The sequence below is a fragment of the Protopterus annectens genome, chromosome 7.part0 (assembly GCF_019279795.1).
Source record: "Protopterus annectens isolate FY-2018-M chromosome 7.part0, PAN1.0, whole genome shotgun sequence".
NCBI lineage: Eukaryota > Metazoa > Chordata > Ceratodontiformes > Protopteridae > Protopterus > Protopterus annectens.
The window spans coordinates 1,545,843,573-1,545,865,867 of NC_056739.1; the positions used below are offsets into that span (position 1 = coordinate 1,545,843,573).

Here is a 22,295-nt window from a genome sequence, read left to right on the forward strand (position 1 = left end):
TGGATCCTCGAACATCTACATTTATGGTAGGTACAAAACTGTACTATGTTCTTCATTCCACATTGCTGCAGTCCTAACTATTGGGTAGAATCCCAAAGCAGAGGTAAGGGAGGCTGGCAAATCATAAGGAAGCAGGAACTGACAACATGCCTTGCAAAATAGCTGTGGCAAAACCAGCCCTAGACTTAGAGTAGAGAGGAAGGTGATAATGCTTAGAGAAAGTATGCACTGAACTCCAAGTAGCTGCCTCCAAAATATCCTTAGTGGCCACCCCTTAGAAATGCTGTAGAAGTGGCAGTAGCCCTAGTGGAATGAGGCCTAATTCCAGCTGGAATTTCCTTGCCATGATGGGAATAACAAAATGCAATGCAAAACCCAATCCACCTAGAAATAGTTTGTTTTGACACAGGCTTGCCCTGAACCCAAAGCAAAAGAAACAAACAACTGCTGAGACTGCCTAAAATCCTTAGTCCTGCTCAAATAATAACGCAATTGCCTGTGTACATCTAAAGTGTGCAAAATCTTTTCCCCTTTATTTTGGGGATCTGCATAAAAGTAGGCAAATGAATAGTTTGGTTTAAAGCCACACTAGAAACCACCTTAGGCATAAAGGAAGGATTAGTGCGTAAGATACCCTATCCTTATGAAAAATCAAAAGGCTCTACCGCCATAAGGGCCTGCAACTCAGAAACCCTTCTTGCAGAAGTAATGGCCAACAAAAGCAGTCTTCCATGACAAATATTTCAATTCAGCAGTAGCCGAGGCTCAAAAGGTTGTAGAGTAAGTTTCTCCAACACAAAATTGAGATCCCAAGCAGGAGTAGGAGCTCATTGGGGGTCTTATATTCTTTGCCCCTCTAAGAAATTGCTTGAACAAAGGATGCGAAAACAATGGTGGGTCACAATCATAGTGAGCTGAAATTGCTGCAGCATGAATCTTAATGGAAGAGAAAGACAAACCTTTGTCCAATAACTCAGTAAGATATTGAAGAGCCACACTCAAATTAGGCTCAGAAATCTCCAAATTGTTTGCTGCACTCCAAATTAAAAATCTCTTCCATTTTTCTGCGTACACTTTCCTTGTACTAGGTCTTCTGGCTTCCATAATCACATTTAAAACTTGTTGAGGAAGTTGAGACCTGCTGTCTTTCAAAACAGAATATGCCAGACTGTTAGATGAAGAGATTGAAGCTTGACATTGAGCAGGTGACCGTCCCTCTGAGACAACAGGTGTGGAATCAAGGGTAAAGGCCATGGAGGCTTCCTTACCAGACTCCTCAGTAATGGGTACCAGTGCTGCCGAGGCCAATCTGGAGCTATTAAAATCATCCTTGGCTTGTCTTCTCTGACCTTTAGAAGCACCTTTGGGAGAAGAGGCAGAGGTGGAAAAGCATACACATGAAGATTTTTCCAACTGAAAGAAAGAGCATCCACTTTCCAAGCTGTGTGATGAAACCTCTTTGTGCAAAACTTTGGCAGCTGGTGGTTTAGTGGAGAAGCGAACAGATCTATGTCTGGAGTTCCCCATGACACTGTCAATTTTGAAATACATGAAGATCGAGTATCCACTCGTGGGGATCCATGATTTGTCTGCTTAACACATCTGCTAAGGAGTTCTGTGCTCGGCAGAAACCTTGCCTGAAGAGTTAGTTGCAAGCTGAGCGCAGTCTCCCATAAAATCATTGCTTGCCTGCACAATGGGTAAGAATGTGTTCCCCTTGTTTGTTGATGTACCACATGACAGTTGTGTTGTCTGTTAGAATCAACACCTGCCCTGGAAGAAGTAACTCCTTGAAAGCCATTAATGCAAACTGGACTGCTAACATCTCTTTCATGTTGATATGTAGATGCTGTAGTCTGGCAGGCCACTTGTCTTGTATCCACTTTCCATTTAGATGAGCTCCCAAGCAATATCTGAGGCATCTGTCGTTAGAATCTGACTGCCTCTGGCCGGGTCACAGAGAGTCCCTTGTTTAGGTGACATTCCTGAGCCCACCACAAAATTCCTTTTGAATGCAAGGTATTATTTGAATGACAGTGTCCAAATCCTGGCAGTGCTGTGTCCATACATTTTGAGATACCATTGCAGCTTCCTCATATGCAGTTTGGCATTGGGAAGCACCAGAATACAAGATGCCATGAACCCTAAGGCTTGAAGGACTGTCCTTGCAGTCAGCCCGGACTGAAGAGATAGTTGATGGAAGTAACTGGAAAGATTCTTTTGTTTGTCCGAGGTTAAAAAGGCCATCTGGGCTGCTGTATTCAGTCTCACACCCAGAAAGCACATGTCTTGAGAGGGTACTAGACTGGACTTTATTTCATTCACAGAATACCCTAGGCATCTTAGCACTGCTATGACATAATCCAAATGCTGTAGAAGGTCTTCCTTTTCTTGAGCTAGAATCAGGCAGTCGTCCAAGTAAGGATAGATTTGAATTCCTTTTAGCCTGAAGTAAGCTATCACTGGAGCCAGAACCTTTGTGAATACTCTGGGCGCAGTGGATAAGCCAAAGGGCAATGCAGAGAACTGATAATGAGAATTTCCAGCTCGAAAACGCAGATACTTCCTGCAACTTAGTCTTATAGGCACATGAAGGTAAACTTCCTTGAGATCTAAAGTTACCATCCAGTGATCCTTGCCCAGCAGAGGTAAAAGCTGTTGCATAGACTTAGCCTTGTCCTCCATTTTCTTTAAGACTGCTTCCACAGGCGAACCAAACAACACATCAGACTGCAAAGGAGCATCCAAAATCCTTGTTTTAACATGCTCAGCTAAATTCTGATCTCTCAACCAGGCATGCCTACGAAGAACAGAACCAGTGGCAGCCACCCTCGAGGAGGCCTGCACAGCATCAAAACCACATTGCAAGGAATGTTTACCCACCTGTTCAGACACATGAACTAAATCCTGCAACTCTTTACACTCAATACCTTCTGCCAGGGCATCCACCTTAGATTTCAATTGTGAAAGGAGATAATTCTGATATTTTAACATGTGAAACTGACAATTCAACGCCCTCATGGCTAAAGTGGAAGAAGTATACACTTTCTTTCCCCATCTATCCAAAGCCCTTGCCTCTTTATCAGGAGGAACAGGATGTTTAACAACAGAGGCCTACACACCTTTAGGCCCCTGAGAGACAGTTTCGGTCTGCCCTAGGACTCTTAAAAGATACTTATGAGCTTCAGGCACCTATAGTACCTATCCGGTTTAACTGGGGCAGGAGGCAAAGAATCAGGATTGAGGGAAGCCTCTGCAAAACATCTTCCACCACATTCAGAACAGGAGGTATAGCTAAAGGCCTATGCTGGGGTAAAACAAGAATTCCCTAAGCCTCTTCCTGGAATCAGAGAAATCTTGACCTTCCCATTTAAAATGCTCCCTCATGGAATGCAGAGTCTCTGAAAATGAAAAATCCTCAGGAGGAGAAGCTGAAGGAGTAGAATCATCCACATCAGAATCAGAATAAGGAGGATACTCCTGCAAGTCTTCAGCAAGACTCAGAAGCCTCGAACATTGCTCAAAACTCTCAAACTCAGGTTCCACCCTAGGCCTCTTATCAGGAGGGGGCATAGAACCTCTAATCATAGTAATCAAATCCTCTGCCATTTTGAGCATATGTTTCTTAGGCAAAGACCCTGAAGCACTAGGAGAAACCCCCACTGAAGTTAAACTTGGCCTGCCTCTCAAAGAAGCCTTGGAAACAGAAGGGGAGGCTCTAACCACCTTAGGAAGAGAGGGAAGAACAGCCACCTGAGAAGCCCCCTCAGCCTGGCCTACTTCCTGCGGATACATCCTGTAACAGTAAAGTCTCTCCCTGAGACTCCAAAGAAACACCTGGCAAAACCTCCGGCTCCACTGAGCCTTCTAAAGATCCGACGTCTGAGACTGTCGGTTCTTCCACTCTAGGCTTTGCTGCTTTGTCCTTGCGCTTTTTGGCGCCGGAGCCTCCGACGGCATTTTATAATTACAACGCTTCCCAAAACTAACCTGGCACAGTCTAACCTTCTCTTAATAGTGCGTTTGTTAAATCTAGCACAAGAGCGGCATCCAACAACGTCGTGCTCAGGCCCTAAACAAGGTATACACAAAGTATGGTAATCCCTATGAGGTATCTGTTTCCCACAAGAAATACAGTTATTCACTTTTTCTGACATCCGTTAAATACTGAGGCAAAAAACCAAAATATTCCCAACGGGTACTTAGCCAACTTTGATTCGGTCTGAAACTCTGACTTCAGAAACTTTCAGAACGCCAACCTGCACTAAATTGCTTCTGCATCGGACCATGCGGCAAAAAGACTGAGGATATGACGTCGGTCATGCGCATTAGTACCCTGACGTACTGACGTCAGTCTAATGCGCCCTGACCGACGTCAGCCATATACTTTGGTATTCGGGCCGACTGGACAGCGGACTACCCAATAGTTAGGACTGCAGCAATGTGGAATGAAGAACATCAATCATTTAGTCTAATTATACAACTGACCCATTTATCTATTTTATCAAAATTCTTCCACTGGATAATTAAAACCTGTTTGAAAAAAATACAAGGTTAGGACGTTTTGAAAGAATTCACAGCTCTAGAAATATGGTCACCTTTACTTTTTTTAAGATTTTCTTAAAGAAAGCATGGAACATCACATACGGTTGTGTGATTAATTTAGGTTCATAGGTGTGTACTAGGCTAAAGGCCATGAACCCTTTACAAGCCTAGCCCATAGGATTACCCTGGCATTGTGTTAACCGACCTTAGTTCCCCAGTGACTCTGTCAAGTAGCGCCACTGCAGTGATCTCCAGGGTGAATATTCAATTTTCCATCCATTCATCAAGATTTCTCTTGAAGAGGGCCAGTAAGGTGCTCTGTTTGACATGTATGGGAAAGTCTATTCCATAGCATGGGCAGTCTCTGGGTTATAAACTTGTCCCTACACCACATTCTGTTGATTGCGGTAATGAGGTTGTTGTCTCTGGGGCATGTGGTGCGGAGGGATTGGGATTTCCTCAGATGTAGCATTCCTAACAGAGCTGGGTCAGACATGGCTTTGTAAGTTAAGCAAAGATCGCCTCTAAGTAGGCGATATGAGACCGAGAATAGCTGGAGTTTTATGAGTCTATCCACATAGGATAAGTGTTTTAAGGCCTAGCATCATTTTTGTGAGGTACTTTTGTGGCCTCTCCAGTTGTAGCAGGTGTCAAGTGAGGTACATGCCAAATGGGACACTGTACTTGATGACTGGCCTAATGAGGGAAGAGTAGAGGGAGACAATGACCTCTTTCTTCCTGGATGCAAAACCTTTAGTAATGAGATGTGCCACATAGAACTTTGACCACAGAGGAAATGTGGTGGTCAAAAGAGAGGTTTCTGTCAACCTGTTTTCCCAGATCTCTTATAATGTCTTCTGTGTTCAGTGGACTACCATTAATGTGGTAATTCATGGGAAAGTACAGTTGTGTACACTTACCATAAATGTAGATGTTAGAGTGTATTCACTGTTGTAGTCATTACACTTGGGTTATCCTGCTGGCAGGCTACCCTCAGTCGGCGTGAATTCGAAAGTCTAGGTCCAGCGTCGGTTGTTGTCGCCTCTTCCCTGACGTCAGTGCGCCAGGGGTATAAAAGATGCATCAGACGCCATTTTCTGCAGTTTTTCTTGCCCCAGACGTCAGGTGCCCCCAAAAGGGTAGGCTAAAATTATGCCAATAAAACATGCATGCACCAAAATATATTATACCTTCATCTACAAGCAAATACATCACATAGGTTGTATAGATTAGAGAAGTGCAGATAAGTTCAAGCAAAGAAATGGGGGATGGTGGCTGGGTAACCTGGACTGCAACAGTGAATACACTCGAACATCTACATTTATGGTAAGTGTACACAACTGTACTATGTTCTTCGTGTTTCACTGTTGCAGTCATTACACTTGGGTTGAATCCCAAAGCTATGGTTGGGATGCTGAAGCTAAATAGCATTAGGAGCGGCTATGAGGCCCTGCAGAACTGCAGTGGCAAAGCCTGCCCTGGATTTAGAGTAGAGTGGTAAATGATAGTGCTTTGTAAAGGTGTGCACTGAACTCCAGGTAGCAGCCTCTAAAATGTCTTTGGTTGGTACTCCCCTGAGGAAGGCTGCTGAAGTGGCTGCTGCTCTGGCTGAATGTGGCGTAATGCCCATAGGCACTGGCTTGCCATGTTGTGAATAGCAGAAACAAATGCAGTGGCCTATCCACTTTGAAATAGTCTGCTTTGAGACCGCCTTTCCTTGTGATCCTGCAGCATATGCCACTAGTAGTTGTTCCGTCTTTCTGAAAGCTTTGATTCTGTTCAAGTAGAAGCGTAGCTGTCTGTGTTTGTCCAAAGAATGCAGAATTCTCTCCCCCTTATTCTGTGGGTTTGGATAAAAAGTAGGCAGATGAATAGCTTGGTTAAGGGCCACACTGGACACTACCTTAGGCATAAATGTCGGGTTTGTCCTTAGAGAAACCCTGTCTGGATAAAAAATGATAAAAGGTTCCACAGCCATGAGTGCCTGTAGCTCTGAGACTCGACTTGCAGAGGTTATTGCTAGGAGCAGAGCTGTTTTCCAAGATAAAAACTTTATATCAGCTGTAGCAGCTGGCTCAAAAGGAGGCAGGGTGAGTTTTTCCCAAGGCATAGTTGAGGTCCCATGCAGGTACTGGTGATCTCCTTGGAGGCCTTAAGTTTTTGGCTCCTCTGAGGTACTGCCTTAACAAAGGATGAGAAAAGATTGGTGGCTCTGTATTGTAATGAGCTGAAATGGCAGAGGCATGAATTTTAATTGATGAAAAGGATAGGCCTTTGTCCAGCATCTCAGTTAAGTATTGCAAAATCTGAGGAATATTTGGTACAGCTGTGTCAATTCCTTGTGCCTGGTTCCAAGCACAGAATCTCTTCCATTTTCCAGCGTATGATTTTCTGGTACTAGGCCTTCTGGCCTCCAAAATGACATCCATCACAGCTTTAGTGAGAGGCATGTTTTGTATGACTACATTATCCGCCATGCTGCCAGATTTAAGGTCTTTACTTGGCTGTGCAGGATCTGATTGTTTTGTTGGGATAGTAGATGAGGTATGAGGCAAGGTCCAAGCCGGGCATTGAGACAAGTTCCTTAGGATTGGATACCAGTACTGGCGGGGCCAGTCTGGGGCAATCAGTATCATCTTTGGCTTCCCTTGTCTGACCTCAAGAGTACCTTGGGGAGGAGAGGCAGTGGAGGAAAGGTATATACTACTAAGCTTTTCCAGCTGAAAGATAGGGCATCCACTTTCCATGCTTGTCTGTGATAAGTCCTTGTGCAGAATCTTTTTAGTTGGTAGTTGTGAGGAGAGGCAAATAGATCTATATCCGGACATCCCCATTTCCTTGTTATCATGCTGAAGACTTCTGGATCCAATTTCCACTTGTGGGGATCCATGTGGTTTCTGCTTAGTTCGTCTGCCAGAGTATTTATCTTTCCTGGCAGGAATTGTGCTTGTAGATGTACTTGGTAAGTCAATGCTGTGTCCCACAAAGTCATGGTTAGCCTGCAAAGGGGGTAAGAATGAGTGCCTCCTTGCTTGTTTATATAACACATGACCATGGTGTTGTCTATCAGTAGTTGTTTCATATGAAGTACGTCCTTGAAGGCTGTCAGGGCATTCTGAACAGCTAGCATCTCTTTTTGATTGATATGTAGATGCATTTGGTTTGCGGACCATGTGCCTTGAATACATCTTCCTGCCATGTGGGCCCCCCAGGCATAATCTGATGCATCTGTTGTTAATGTTTACCTGGCTGGGGGTAAAGTGAATGGCTGTCCCTTGCTCTGGTGACAAGCTTTCGCCCACCATTGACACTCCTGTTGCAGGCAGGGAATGAGGGTAAATATTGTTTCCAGGCTGTGGCAATGTTGAGTCCAAACACTTTTTAGGAACCATTGAAGTTTCCTCATATGCAGTCTCGCATATGGAATTAGTAGAATGCAAGATGCCATAAAGCCCAAAGCCTGCAGGATTTTTCTTGCAGATAACTGGGCCTTTGTTGCCAACAGGTTGAAAAAGGTAGTCAATTATCTTTGTCTGGCGTGAGATAAGCCATCTGGGCAGTTGTATTTAACTTGAACCCAGGAATATTATCTCGAGAGGGTACTAGTTTTGATTTCTTTTCGTTGACTGTGTACCCTAGGCCTGTTAGAAATCTCTTTACAAACGCCAGATGCTGTAGTAGAATGTCCTTGTTCTCTGCTTGAATGAGGCAGTCGTCCAAGTAAGGATATATTTTTATTCCTCTTTGTCTGCAGAATGCAATTACTGGTGCCAGACACTTTGCGAAGACCCTGGGCGCAGTAGATAAGCCAAAGGGCACTGCAGAGAATTGGCAGTGCATTGAGCCAGCTTTCAATCTGAGGTATCTTCTGCATATTTGTCTGATTGGGACATGCAGGTATGCCTCTTTTAGGTCTAAAGTCACAAGCCAAGCCTTCTTGCCCAGCATGGGCAGAAGTTGCTGTAGAGTCAACATTTTGAATTTTGGTATATCCAGATATGTGTTTAGAAAAGATAGGTCCAGTATTGGTTTCCAGGTCTTGTCCTTTCTTGGTACTAAGAACAGTCTTGAATAAAATCCTTGTCCCTGCTCTTGCTCCGGTACTTGTTGAATGGCCCTCGTGTCCATGAAGGATGAGACTTGCTTTTGTGCCTCTGCCCACTGATGTTTTGGCAGGTCTGGCCAACTGTTTGTCCTTGGCAGGGTATGGAAGTGAAACTTGTAGCCTTGTGACACTATATCTAGGACCCATTTGTCCTGGGTTATGTGCCAATTTTGAGAAAAAAGTGCTAGTTTTCCCCCTAAAGGTGCTGCCAGAAGATAAGTGCTTGGTGCAGGCAGGGGGAAGTCATTGGGACTGTTTCTTGTATGGCTGTGATTTGTCTTCTCCACTTTTGGAGGTAGAAGCACCCCATTGTTTAGACCTGTACGAACCTTGGGGCTGGGATCTGCCTCTTGGGCATCTGTATCTGCCCCTTTGTGCTCCATCTGACACTGGAAAGGACCAATTCTTTGTAGGCCAGTGTCTGCTGAATCTTGGAGTTTGTACCTGTAAAAAATCTTTAACCGTTTGCATAGATTTAGCTTTGTCCTCCATTTTCTTTAACACCTCCTCTGCTTTAATACCAAACAAGGTATCCTGCTGTAATGCAGCATTTAATAATTTTGCTTTGACATGGTCAGGCAGATTTTGTTCCTTTATCCAAGCATGCCTCCTGATGAAAGAACCCGTAACAGCAGCCCTGCAGGAGGCCTCCAAAGAATCAAAACTACATTGCAAAGTATGCTTTCCAACTTGCTCAGCTGCATGCAATAAATCCTGCATTTCTTTGTTTTCTGCACATTCAGAATTTATCAACATTTTCTGTTTAAGCAGTGACATAATATATTGCTGATATTTGAGCATATGAAACTGACAATTTAAAGCCCTTATAGCCAAGGTAGCAGAGGTGTAAATCTTCTTCCCCATCTGTCCAATGCCCTAGAATCCCTGTCTGAGGGGGTAGGGTTTTTTGCAGTGGATGCCTTGACCCCTTTGGGAACTTGAGAGACAGTCTCTGGGTCAGCAGCAGGGTTTTTGAAAAGGAATTTATGAGAGTCAGGAACCCTGTAGTACCTGTCCGGCTTAACATGAGCTGGAGGTAAGGAGTCAGGCGTCAGACTGGACTCTGAAAATACATCATCTACAATGTCTAACAGGTGGAATAGCTAGGGGCCTGTATTGTGGGAGTAAAAGGAAGTCTGAGCCTTTTCTTAGATTCTGAATAATCTTGGCTCTCCCAGTGGAAGTGTTCCCTTCATGGCAAGGTTTCCCCAAGAGAGTAATCCTCAGGAGGAGAGGATGAAGGGATAGATTCTTCAGCATCAGAATCCTCACAGGGAGGAAGAGAGTATTCCTGATCAGAAGAGGAATCAGATGGAATGGAAACCTGGTCTGAAGATTCATATTTTGTCTCTTGCCTAGGCTTATCAGGAGGGGGATGGGAACCCCTGATCAAATTAAGTCTTCGGCCATTTTAAGCATCTGTTTTTTGGGCATGGAGGCCTGACCAGTCGTACTTGTTTCTTTGTCTTTAAAGGTGCTCTAGTCTTTGCCTTTGTAGCTGGAGTCGCTTTAATGTATAATTGAATAGGTCTGAAAACACCCTCAGAAGCCGATGCCTGCTCAGCGGCTCCAGACCCGTCTGAGGGAATAGTCTCCAAAGGTCCAACACCTTGCGCTTCCAGTGGCCTAGGCGACTTCACGTGGGAGTCTGTAGTGGCCTGCGGGTCCAAAGTAGTGGGCGTCAGGGGCTGCGAAAGCGCCTCACTGAGAACCGGCGACTGGCTTAGAGGAAGCCTAGTCATCGGTTTTGGACCTCAGATGCCGGTCCTTTTTTTTTCTTTGCGTTTCTTGTGAATTCCGGTAGTCGGAGTGCTATCCGACAGCATCGTGTAATTAAATCTTCTGCCAAAATAGTGAAAAGCAAAATCGTACCGACGCTTAATAGTGCGTTGGTTAAATCTAGCACAACCTACAACTAGCAACGTCGTGGTCAGGACCTAGGCAAGGAATACAGTAAAAATGAAAGTCCTTATGAGGTATTTGCTTCCCACAAGAAATACAGTTATTAACTTTTTCTGACATCGGCCTGGAGCAAGAAAAAAGTTTTCCCCAACGGGGTACTTGGCTTTTAATGAAGACTTCGGATCTGAAATTTGAACACGAAAATCTCAGGAGTCGGCCGAGCGGTACTTGCCGGACCTAGACTTTGGAATTCAGGCCGACTGAGGGTAGCCTGCCAGCAGGATAACCCAAGTGTAATGACTGCAACAGTGAAACACGAAGAACATCTGGGTTTTTCCCAAAGGGGATGACAAATTTATTGGCAATGAGCTTAAGGACATGGTTCTGACACCAGTCATTGGTCTCAGTGAGGCCTTTCTGTAGGATGTCAACATCACTTGGGGAGTTAATCGCTCCCAACCTGCAATCATCTGTGAACTTTGTCAGCCAGAGTCCCTTCGTGTTGGCCTGGACTTCAGAGACGCAGATGCCAAACAGGAGAGGACCCAGGACCAATCCCTGTGGGACTCCACTTGTGACTGGTCGGCAGTCTGACTTGGAGTCAGGTACATCCACACTGTGGGTTCTATCTGTGAGCCAGTTTGCAACCCACCTACTGTTATAAGGGCTGATACCTAGCTTAGTGAGTTTTTCTATGACTCTAGAGTGGGGAATCAAAGGCCTTGGCCAGATCAAGGTAGGCTGTACGAACCACCTTGCTTTCATCCACAGCTCTGGTGACGGACTCAAAGAAGTCGACCAAGCATGATCTACCCTTCACAAAACCAAACTGTGTGGGATCCAGAGTTTGGAGATTCCCTGTATCCTTGTTTATTAGGTCCATGATGATGCGTTCCATAGCTTTGCATATCAGACTTGTCAGGCTAATGGCGCAATAGTTCTCAGGGACTGTAGTTGCTCTTCCTTTGTGGAGAGGGATGTAATTGAACAGGGCACAGAGGTGAGGTGCCAGTTCACGCTGTAGTTCATGTAGAACACTGACAGGGATACTGTCGGGTCCTATAAAAGCTACATTCTTGGTCTTGGACAGTGCTGTTTTAACCTGTGCAGCAGTAATATTGGGTGCCTAGCAATCTACTGGTATTGTGACTGGTCTTTTGGGGGTGGGGTAAAGTTGGCACTCAATCTGTTGGCCAATATATTGGCAACATCTGTTGGCTCGGTATAGGAGGTACCATTGTGCAGTAGCTCAGAGCAAATCTGGGTATTGCCGTGGAGATTCTTTACATAACTACAGAAAGGCCTTGTGGTTGTCTTTACTATCTGCTGCAATTCTATTTTCATAGCTAGCTTTAGAGGATTTGATGAGGGATCTCAACTTTTTGTTGAGGCTGATAAGGGAGTTTTTCCATTCTGGTGACTTCACCTTATTCCGCATCAGTTTTCTCCTTCTGTTGTAGAATTTGTTTATGGCAGGAAACCACCAGATTGGCTTCCTTTTTTTTTTTTTGGAGGAGAGTGTCTTGGTTCTATTGGGTATAGTAAGAGCCATGCATTTGTGCACATGTTCGTACAGTGCATTGGTGTAGGATTCGGTGGTCATGCAACTACTCTCTATTTGCATGGGTGTCGTGAAGTTAGCCACCTCTGTTTTTAGAAGCCCAAAGTTAGCTTTGGGGAAGTTTTCATGGTGGTTACCTTTGCAGGGGGAGTGGGAGGGATGTGGATTTCCAAGGGGATTAGTTTGTGGTCGGATCTAACCAGGGAGGAGTTGACTACTGGTGTAGTGCAACGGTTACCCATGTTAGTAATGACCAGGTCAAGGATGGTGTTACCTCTAGTGGGTTAAGAACGAGCTGGTCCAGGGCACTGGAATTAATGAATTCCAGGAAAAGTACAGTTTTGTACCTACCATAAATGTAGATGTTCGAAGATCCACATTGCTGCAGTCCTTACTTATGGGTAGTCCGCTGTCCTCGGTCGGCCCAAATACCAAAGTATTAGGCTGACGTCGGTCATGGGCGCCTAGATCTGACATCAGAGCGTCAGGGTATAAAGGCGCATGACCGACGTCATATCCTCAGTCTTTTCTTGCCCCAGATGTCAGAAGGCCAAACAAGAAAGGCCACAGACAAAAACAGAATACCTCCCAAAAACAAGCCCAACAACAACCATCACCTAAAGCATAGCACCATGTCAAACTACAGTGGGGAAGGAGGGAGGGTAAATTGGACTGCAGCAATGTGGATCTTGAACATCTACATTTATGGTAGGTACAAAACTGTAATATGTTGTTCATCTCACATTACTGCAGTCCTTAATTATGGGTAGAATCCCAAAGCAACGGAAAGGGAGGTTGGTAAAAATCATAGAGCATTAGGGGCTGCTAAAATGCCCTGTAAAATTGCAGTGGCAAATCCAGCCCTAGACTTAGAATAAAGAGGAAGGTGGTAATGTTTAGAAAAAGTATGCACTGAACTCCAAGTAGCTGCCTCCAAAATGTCTTTGTAGCCACCCCCTTAGAAAGGCCGTGAGGTAGCAGTAGCCCTAGTGGAATGAGGCCTGATTCCAGCAGGAATCTCCTTACCATGATGGGAATAACAGAAAGAAATACAAAACCCAATCCATTTAGAAATAGTTTGTTTTGAAACAGGTTTACCCTGTGAACCCAGAGCAAAAAGAAACAAACAACTGCTGAGACTGTCTGAACTCCTTGGTTTTGCTCAAATAATAACGCAACTGTCTGTGAATATCCAAAGTATGCAAAATTTTCTCCCTTTATTTTGGGGTTTGCATAAAAGTAGGCAAATGAATAGTTTGGTTTAAGGCCACACTAGAAACCACTTTAGGCATAAAGGAAGGATTAGTAACGCAAAGATACCCTATCCTTATGAAAAATCAGGAAAGGCTCCACTGCCATGAGGGCCTGTAATTCAGAAACCCTTCTTGCAGAGGTAATGGCCAACAAAAAAGCAGTTTTCCATGACAAATACTTTAACTCGGCAGTAGCTGCAGGCTCAAAAGGTTGTAGAGTAAGTTTTTACAACACAAAATTGAGATCCCAAGCAGGAGTAGGAGCTCTACGGGGGTCTTATATTCTTTGCCCCTCTAAGAAATTGTTTAAACAAAGGATGAGAGAATAAAGGAGGGTCACAATCATAGTGAGCAGAAATGGCTGCAGCATGGACCTTTATCGAGGAGAAAGACAAACCCTTGTCCAATAACTCAGTAAGATATTGAAGAGTAACACTTAAATCAGGTTTGGAGACATCAAAGTCCTTTCCTTTGCTCCAAATAAAAATCTCCTCCATTTATCAGAGTAAACTTTCCTGGTACTAGGCCTCCTGGCCTCCAAAATAACATTCAAAACTTGTTGTGGAAGCTGAGACCCTCCAGAGTCTAAAACAGAATATGCCAGGCTGTTAGATGCAGAGACTGAATCTTGACATTGAGGAAGTGATTGCCCTCTTGTGACAAAAGGTGCGGAATCAAAGGCAGAGGCCATGGATTGCAAATCCTAGAGGGGGGCCAGTTGCGGGCCAATCGGGAAGTAGGTCCTTGAAGGCTGTCAGGGCATTCTAAATGCATTTTTTGTTGTTAATTTTTTCCAGGGCCTGTTTTTGGGAGTAAAGTGAATGGCTGTCCCTTGTTCTGGTGACAAGCCTCGCCCACCATTGAAACTCCTGTTGCAGGCAGGAATGAGGGTAAATATTGTTTCAGTGCTGTGGCAATGTTGAGTCCAAACACTTTTTAGGTACCATTGAAGTTTCCTCATATGCAGTCTCGCATATGGAATTAGTAGAATGCAGGATGCCATAAAGCCCAAAGCCTGCAGAATTTTTCTTGCAGATAACTGGGCCTTTGTTGCCAACAGGTTGAAAAAGGTGGTCAGTTGTCTTTGTTTGTCTGGCGTGAGATGAGCCATCTGGGCAGTTGTATTTAACTTGCACCCAGGAATATTATCTCGAGAGGGTACTAGTTTTGATTTCTTTTCGTTGACTGTGTACCCTAGGCCTGTTAGAAATCTCTTTACAAATGCCAGATGCTGTAGTAGAATGTCCTTGTTCTCTGCTTGAATGAGGCAGTCGTCCAAGTAAGGATATATTTCTATTCCTCTTTGTCTGCAGAATGCAATTACTGGTGCCAGGCACTTTGCGAAGACCCTGGGTGCAGTAGATAAGCCAAAGGGCACTGCAGAGAATTGGTAGTGCATTGAGCCAGCTTTGAATCTGAGGTATCTTCTGCATGTTTGTCTGATTTGGACATGCAGGTATGCCTCTTTTAGGTCTAAAGTCACAAGCCAAGCCTTCTTGCCCAGCATGGGCAGAAGTTGTTGTAGAGTCAACATTTTGAATTTTGGTATATCCAGATATGTGTTTAGAAAAGATAGGTCCAGTATTGGTTTCCGGGTCTTGTCCTTTCTTGGTACCAAGAACAGTCTTGAATAAAATCCTTGTCCCTGCTCTTGCTCCGGTACTTGTTGAATGGCCCTCAAGTCCATGAGGGATGAGACTTGCTTTTGTGCCTCTGCCCATTGATGTTTTGGCAGGTCTGGCCAACTGTTTGTCCTTGGCAGGGTATGGAAGTGAAACTTGTAGCCTTGTGACACTATGTCTAGGACCCATTTGTCCTGGGTTATTATGTGCCAATTTTGAGAAAAAAAGTGCTAGTTTTCCCCAAAGGTGCTGCCAGAAGATAAGTGCTTGGTGCAGGCAGGGGGAAGTCATTGGGACTGTTTCCTGTATGGCTGTGATTTGTCTTCTCCACTTTTGGAGGTAGAAGCACCCCATTGTTTAGACCTGTACGAACCTTGGGGCTGGGATCTGCCTCTTGGGCATCTGTATCTGCCCCTTTGTGCTCCATCTGACACTGGAAAGGACCAATTCTCTGTAGGCCAGTGTCTGCTGAATCTTGGAGTTTGTACCTGTAAAAAATCTTTAACCGTTTGCATAGATTTAGCTTTGTCCTCCATTTTCTTTAACACCTCCTCTGCTTTAACACCAAACAAGGTATCGTGCTGTAATGCAGCATTTAATAATTTTGCTTTGACATAGTCAGGCAGATTTTGTTCCTTTAACCAAGCATGCCTCCTGATGAAAGAGCCCGTAACAGCAGCCCTGAAGGAGGCCTCCAAAGAATCAAAACTACATTGCAAAGTATGCTTTCCAACTTGCTCAGCTGCATGCAATAAATCCTGCATTTCTTTGTTTTCTGCACATTGGGAATTTATCAACATTTTCTGTTTAAGCAGTAACATAATATATTGCTGATATTTGAGCATATGAAACTGACAATTTAAAGCCCTTATAGCCAAGGTAGCAGAGGTGTAAATCTTCTTCCCCATCTGTCCAATGCCCTAGAATCCCTGTCTGAGGGGGTAGGGTTTTTTGCAGTGGATGCCTTGACCCCTTTGGAAACCTGAGAGAGAGTCTCTGGGTCAGCAGCAGGGTTTTGGAAAAGGAATTTATGAGAGTCAGGAACCCTGTAGTACCTGTCCGGCTTAACAGGAGCTGGAGGTAAGGAGTCAGGGGTCAGACTGGACTCTGAAAATACATCATCTACAATGTCTAACACAGGTGGAACAGCTAGGGGCCTGTGTTGTGGGAGTAAAAGAAAGTCTCTGAGCCTTTTCTTAGACTCTGAATAATCTTGGCTCTCCCAGTGGAAGTGTTCCCTTCATGGCAAGGTTTCCCCCAAGAGAGTAATCCTCAAGAGGAGAGGATGAAGGGATAGATTCTTCAGCATCAGAATTCCTCATAGGGAGGAAGAGAGTATTCCTGATCAGAAGAGGAATCAGATGGAATGGAAACCTGGTCTGAAGATTCATATTTTGTCTCTTGCCTAGGCTTCTTATCAGGAGGGGGATGGGAACCCCTGATCAAAGTAAGTCTTCAGCCATTTTAAGCATCTGTTTTTTGGGCATGGAGGCCTGACCAGTCGTACTTGTTTCTTTGTCTTTAAAGGTGCTCTAGTCTTTGCCTTTGTAGCTGGAGTCGCTTTAATGTATAATTGAATAGGTCTGAAAACACCCTCAGAAGCTAATGCCTGCTCAGCGGCTCCGGACCCGTCTGAGGGAATAGTCTACAAAGGTCCAATACCTTGAGCTTCCAGCGGCCTAGGCGACTTCACGTGGGAGTCTGTAGTGGCCTGCGGGTCCAAAGTAGCGGGCGTCAGGGGCTGCGAAAGCGCCTCACTGAGAACCGGCGACTGGCTTAGAGGAAGCCTCATCATCGGTTTTGGACCTCAGATGCCGGTCCTTTTTTTTTTCTTTGCATTTCTTGTGAATTCTGGTAGTCGGAGTGCTATCCGACAGCATCGTGTAATTAAATCTTCTGCCAAAATAGTGAAAAGCAAAATCGTACCGACGCTTAATAGTGCGTTGGTTAAATCTAGCACAACCTACAACTAGCAATGTCGTGGTCAGGGCCTAGGCAAGGAATACAGTAAAAATGAAAGTCCTTATGAGGTATTTGCTTCCCACAAGAAATACAATTATTAACTTTTTCTGACATCGGACTGGAGCAAGAAAAAAGTTTTCCCCAACGGGGTACTTAGCTTTTAATGAAGACTTCGGTTCTGAAATTCGAACACGAATATCTCAGGAGTCGGCCGAGCGGCACCTGCGAACTGCTTCTGCTTCAGGCACTGCGCGGCAAGAAAGACTGAAGAAAATGGTGTCGGCTGCATCTTTTATACCCCTGGTGCACTGACGTCAGGGAAGAGGTGACAGCAACCGACGCCGGACCTAGACTTTGGAATTCAGGCCAACTGAGGGTAGCCTGCCAGCAGGATAACCCAAGTGTAATGACTGCAACAGTGAAACACGAAGAACATCTGGGTTTTTCTCAAAGGGGATGACAAATTTATTGGCATTGAGCTTAAGGCCATGGTTCTGACACCAGTCATTGGTCTCAGTGAGGCCTTTCTGTAGGATGTCAACATCACTTGGGGAGTTAATAATCGCTCCCAACCTGCAATCATCTGTGAACTTTGTCAGCCAGAGTCCCTTCATGTTGGCCTGGACTTCAGAGACTCAGATGCCAAACAGGAGAGGACCCAGGACCGATCCCTGTGGGACTCAACTTGTGACTCGTCGGCAGTCTGACTTGGAGTCAGGTACTTCCACACTGTGGGTTCTATCTGTGAGCCAGTTTGCAACCCACCTAGTGTTATAAGGGCTGATACATAGCTTAGTGAGTTTTTCTATGACTCTAGAGTGGGGAATCAAAGGCCTTGGTCAGATCAAGGTAGGCTGTACGAACCACCTTGCCTTCATCCACAGCTCTGGTGACGGACTCAAAGAAGTCAACCAAGTTGAGCAGGCATGATCTACCCTTCACAAAACCAAACTGTGTGGGATCCAGAGTTTGGAGATTCCCTATATCCTTTTTTATTAGGTCCATGATGATGCGTTCCATAGCTTTGCATATAGTTCCCAGGGTCTATAGTTGCTCTTCCTTTGTGGAGAGGGATGACTATAGCAGTGCGCCATTCAATAGGGATAAAGCCTGAGGTGAGGATGTAATTGAACAGGGCACACAGGTGAGGTGCCAGTTCACGCTGTAGTTCATGTAGAACACTGACAGGGATACTGTCAGGTCCCATAAAAGCTACATTCTTGGTCTTGGACAGTGCTGTTTTAACCTGTGCAGCAGTAATATTGGGTGCCTAGCAATCTACTGGTATTGTGACTGGTCTTTTGGGGGTGGGGTAAAGTTGGCACTCAATCTGTTGGCCAATATATTGGCAACATCTTTTGGCTCGGTATAGGAGGTACCATTGTGCAGTAGCTCAGAGCAAATCTGGGTATTGCCGTGGAGATTCTTTACGTAACTACAGAAAGGCCTTGTGGTTGTCTTTACTATCTGCTGCAATTCTGTTTTCATAGCTAGCTTTAGAGGATTTGATGAGGGATCTCAACTTTTTGTTGAGGCTGATAAGGGAGTTTTTCCATTCTGGTGACTTCACCTTATTCCGCATCAGTTTTCTCCTTCTGTTGTAGAATTTGTTTATGGCCGGAGACCACCAGATTGGCTTCCTTTTTTTTTTTTTGGAGGAGAGTGTCTTGGTTCTATTGGGTATAGTGAGAGCCATGCATTTGTGCACATGTTCGTACAGTGTACTGGCGTAGGATTCGGTGGTCATGCAACTACTCTCTATTTGCATGGGTGCCGTGAAGTTAGCCACCTCTGCTTTTAGAAGCCCAAAGTTAGCATTGGAGAAGTTTTCATGGTGGTTACCTTTGCAGGGGGAGTGGGAGGGATGTGGATTTCCAAGGTGATTAGTTTGTGGTCAGATCTAACCAGGGAGGAGTTGACTACTGGTGTAGTGCAACGGTTGCCCATGTTAGTAATGACCAGGTCAAGGATGGTGTTACCTCTAGTGGGTAAAGAACGAGCTGGTCCAGGGCACTGGAATTAATGAATTCCAGGAAACATTGTTCCAGTGTATTGGTACAGGAGTAGTTTTCCCAGTTAAAGAAGGGGTAGTTGAAGTTGCCCAGTATGAAAGTGTTAGGTTGGACCCTAATATTCCCCAGGGTGCTTAGGAACATGGAGTGCGAGTCTTGAGACACGGCTGGGGACTTATAACAGGCTACGACTTGAATCGTGGTCTTACCCAATGTTAGCTGCACCTAAGGTATCTCTGATGTGTTATGTTGAGCTACCGGTCTGGAGTTGTGCGCATCCTTTATGAATATGGAAACACCACCGCCTTTGGAGCTTTTGTCCAAGTTGTGGGGCCGAAAGGTGTGGAATGAGTTATAGCCTGGTAGTGCAGGGATGCTTTCTGCTGCCTTGAACTAGGTCTCTGTTACAGCAGAAATGTCGATTTCCTCCATTTTAAGGAGTGCTTTGAGCAAGTGCATTTTGACATTTAGGCTTCTAGCATTGAGCAGCATGACCCTCAGATTACATTTGTTTGTAGCTGTTATGATGGTAATTTGGTCTTTAAAACACTGCCTAAAAAAGGCACTATAGGGGTGGCAAGAGCCTTGGCCAGTATCCGGAAGCCCAGGGGTGACAGATGCAGGCCATGTCTGACAAAGCATCAAGGTCTGTCAATCATGTCATCCCAGGCAGACAAATACTGGATCCCCTTAGAATAACACCAGAAACTTGGCCAACTGTTGAAATCAATAATTTTCTGCTTGTACTGTGTTATCATTTTGTGTGATGGTAGGATGCTGTGCTCAGGGCTAGGGTCATACCCACCTGGGCTACATAATCCGAGAGCTCCTCCATGTCTCTTTTCATGTAGTTCAGGGAGGTACGGCTCAGGTCATTCACAACCTCATGTACAATGACAATGTACAATGACAGAGTCATAATTGTACCTGTTGTTGAGGGACCAGAGTGTGTTCGTTACGTGGCGGATCCTGGCACCTGACAAGCAGCTGAGTGTTACTTTCTCCTTATTCAACCTAGTGAGTGGGACATCATTGTGCCTCACTATCGAGTCACCTATGAATAGTGTGCTGGGCATGCTGTTTTGTCTTAGGGGCACACTGTTAAGGAGAGTTATGTGTCTCGTGATTAGTGTTGTGTTGTGGTAGAGTGCATTTCTGCCTTGGAGGTCTCTGCTGTTTGGGTAGATTTTTATTGACAGCCTCCGCGAAGGTGGGTGTGTGGTTTGTGTTCACTATATCAAATGTTTGAGAAAGCTCACTGCTGTAGTAGAATTCTTGAAAAATGAGATTTAGCAGGCAGGTGGACAAAAGCTTGGTCAGCTCCTGCAGATGGCTCGGTGCAGACTGACACCTTCCTAAGTCAGGATAAACATCTGCATCCCAGATAAGTCTACACCATATTTTCCTTTTTGCTGATGAAGAATAAGGGTACATCTTGTGAACATAGCATCATTTACACATTAAGTTTTTCTCCAGTATGTAGAGAGTGCCAACTGCAATCCTTAGCCTTTTACAGTGAGTAGGCTATGTAGGCAGATGTTTCCCTTCTGGGTATCAGCCCCCTTCGCCACCAACTCAGCCCCAAACGAAAGTGTTTGTAAACCTAATCAACCATCTATTATGCTGAGCTGCTCATAAAAATACATTACCTTCTTAAGGATCGTTGTTGTACAACAATTCTTGACCACTGGGAGTATTCCAAAGTAGTAGCCAATACCGAAGGTGGAAGCCACAGAAGGAGCTCCTGCAAAAATCTTATAGTTAGAGGACCCGTACTGGATCACTGCATCAAAATTTGCTCCTTTTCTGACTTGAAAATTGAACTTGCAAGGTTTAGAAAATATGTGAATGGAGGACCACGTGGCCATTTCATAAGTGCTCTTGACTGACACATGCATGAAAAAAGTTGCAAATGTGTAGGCTGCATTAATCTGATTTTGCTATTACCTTCCCTTGTAACAGTCTTCCACAACTCTCACAACAGAGCAGAAAACAGCTTGCAAACCACATATAGTCTGCTTTATCACTAGTCTGCTGTGTTTTCAAGGGATGAAAAGTACAAGCAGTTGGTCTGCTTGCACAAATTCCTTCATCGTATCCAGGTATCATCTTAGTCGCCCATGAGCATCCAGGGGATTCAAAATTCCTTCTCCTTACTCTGCATGGTGGGGAAGAAAACTGTTGTATGGTCTGATTAACAGTGAGCTCCAAAATTACTTTGATCTAAGGCAGACCCTGTCCTTCTGGAACAATGTGAAAGGCTCCTTGCATATTAAGAGCCTGTAGTTCAGAGATCCTTCAAACTGAAGAAATGGCCACAAAGAATTCTGTCATCCAAGACAAATACTTCAGTAGGGTAGATGCTGCAGGCTGAGAGATCTATGGTCAGCAGTCCATGTCCCATGGTGGGGGAAAAGTCCTTGAAGCATGGTGATGCAAGAATCCTTTGAGGAAATGCTTCACTAACAAGTGATTTGAGAAATGCAAAAGAAGAAATACTGAGATGGCAGCCAAAAATAAAATTGATAAAAAATAAATAAATAAATAATGAAAGTATCTCATGAAATCCTGCTAGGAATAGCTTTGGTCTCTTCTTTTGGCACTAAATGAAGAATTTTCGGGTCAACGATTAATCGTCAAAGACAATATCCATCGAACAGCTTTTAACCGAACACTAACCGAACAAGCTGTTTATCGTACAGGCTAATTGTTGTAAATTCATTCACTGAATACTAATAGTTGCCATCTACAAGGAAGTAACACAATAGAATGATTAAATTAACACTGGACATTTGTTATGTGGAGGGGTTGTGCCCCCCACACCCCCCTATCTCCCACTCCACCCCTGCTGGCTAATTATCTACGCCATTCAGAGATCACACTACAGTGGAGAAAGAGCATGTTTGCTATCCTGTACTGAAGATAGCCAACTAGGAGTACTTGATGAATGGCGTTACAATGACAAGCCTATATATCAAAAAGCATGTTTGATGGTTAGTATCCACTTAAAAGCTGTTCGATGGATATTGACTTCAATGATTAACCATACACACAAATTTTCGCCATTCTGCCAAGTAACAATTTCTTCAGTTTGATTTCCCACCTTCCTTTAAAATACTTAACATGTCCTCAAAAAAGAGTTTGAAATGGGGGGCGTGGCCACGATGAGCACAGAGTAGCAGCTTTTCTTATCAGCTCTGCCTCTACAGAACTTCATTGACAGGAAATATTGATAAAAACTTCCCTAATGATAGTATTTTTTATTAACTCTTTAAAATATATATTAGGATAGTACATAAAAAGTCAAATTTGCACTTGGAAGTACTACAGCAA

The 22,295-nt window shown here is 44.4% G+C and overlaps 1 protein-coding gene across 1 annotated transcript in view; it reads right to left on the reverse strand.

Annotated features, from left to right (window-relative positions):
- LOC122807119 (haloacid dehalogenase-like hydrolase domain-containing 5) overlaps positions 1 to 22,295 on the reverse strand; it is an 865,954-nt gene that overhangs the window by 449,701 nt on the left and 393,958 nt on the right. The gene's annotated exons all lie outside the window — the stretch shown is intronic.